At 49.8% G+C, this 1,768-nt stretch overlaps 1 pseudogene; it reads left to right on the top strand.

Annotated features, from left to right (window-relative positions):
* The first annotated feature begins 351 nt into the window (after positions 1–351).
* On the top strand, positions 352–1,766 carry LOC104981779 (annotated as a pseudogene).
* Positions 1,767–1,768: the final 2 nt, after the last annotated feature.

Here is a 1,768-nt window from a genome sequence, read left to right as displayed (position 1 = left end):
GCGGCGCAAGTTCAGCGCTAAGGTAGGATCCCCCAGCAAACGTGGATCCTCTGGCGTCCCAGTGACGTGGCCCCCTCCAGCTGGCCAGCTTAGAACTCTGTATTACGTCCCGGGGAGTCTAGCAGCCCCGAGGACCTAAAAGTCCAGAAGGACATTCTTGTGGCCTTCAAGCCGAGGTTTCCTGGGGCTCATCCTACCAGGGAATTCCTCCTCCTACCCTTCCCGTTCCTCACGCTCCAGTGTGGGTAGAAAAGCCTCCAAAGACTACTGATTTGGAGTACTTGAGGTTCTTCTCATCTTTGGAATCGTCTTAGCGCCATCCGCATTTGTTCTGCTAGCTTTCTAGAAGAAATGGCTTCTCTAAAGGATGCTAAGGTTAATCCCAAAAACAGTTCCTGTGACTCTGCAAACGCAGAATTTGCAGCCGTAGCTGACGGTCAAAATACTAAGACTGAGGAAGCAAATGGCGGACAGAGAAAGCAGGGTAGTCAGCAAGACCAAAGCTCATCAGTGGTCGACTTGAAGGCAATTCAGGGCGTCCCGGAACCATCAATGCCAGGAGAGGCTGCCACTAGTACAAAAGGGAGTGCAGCAGAGCAGCCCAGTCCTGGAGAAAGAGGAGCCAGCTGTATCCCCTGCTCTGGTCCTCACGGAAAAACGTCAGCCTCAGAGGTCGGAGTGGAGAATAGAGAGATTAGAGGCGTCTGTGACAAAAGAATGATGACACAGCCTGAGCAGAAGCCACTTGGTGACCCAAAGTCATTCTTTTCTGAAAAAGGCTCTTCTGCCCCAAAATTTCCAGACAGCCATGACCATTCTTCAGAAATACCAAAACATCAAAATTGGGGTGTGGTAACTGAGCACCCTTCTTCAGGATGTGACTGGTCTGATTTGGGTGAGGTTCCTACATTGGGATTCCCTCAGGAAGAGCCAGTCTCACTCAGTCTGGCAGAAACTTCAATGCCTCCATTCTTCACAACTGAGCAGGTTACCTACTGGCCTAATTGGTACAGTGGCCCTTGGCATGACTCTGCCAGCTACTGGCCCAGCAGTTCCAAGCCTCCTTGCTATTCTTCCATGGGCCATAGCATCAGCAGCAGCAGCACATACCTGGCTGGAAGGAGCAGCCAGAGCTACTGGAGTGATTATTCCTCTAGTTTTCTAGTGTCCTCCTCAGACTGGTCCAGAGAGTGGATGGCATCAGAAGGTCAGTCTCCAAGTTCTCGTTCATTTCTTTTCTCTAGAGGTTCAGAAACCAAGGTGAAGGAGTGGAGATGGCATCTCCAAGAGGAGATCCCACCACATCATCAGGGAGAATATGCATATTATTACCTGCCAAAGAGCCAGTGGGAACAAAGCCTAGAGGTGGGTTTCATTGATACCCACCTGCAAAAGCACCATTGGAAACAAAGCCTAGAGGGTTTCATTGATACCCATTGTCACCTGGAAATGCTGTTTTCCAGGCTGTGTTTCAGAGGGACCTTTGGCAGGTTCAGAGAAGTTTATAGTCGCTCCTTCCCTAAGGAATTTCAAGGCTGCATCTCCGATTTCTCTGATCCTCGCACACTAAACAATGGTCTATGGGAGGAGATGTTGAAAGACAATATGACTTGGGGGGCCTTTGGCTGTCACCCCCATTTTGCAAGTTGCTACAATGACATCCAAGAAAGAAACATTTTGCAAGCCTTACGGCACCCCAAGGCTATAGCATTTGGAGAAATTGGCTTGGATTATTCCTATAAGTGCGGCACACCTATCCCAGAGCAGC

This window comes from Bison bison, unplaced genomic scaffold, assembly GCF_000754665.1.
Source record: "Bison bison bison isolate TAMUID 2011002044 unplaced genomic scaffold, Bison_UMD1.0 scf7180017859307, whole genome shotgun sequence".
Classification (NCBI taxonomy): Eukaryota; Metazoa; Chordata; class Mammalia; order Artiodactyla; family Bovidae; genus Bison; species Bison bison.
Note: the sequence above shows the minus strand (reverse complement) of the source record. Positions and strands in the feature narration are given on the sequence as shown.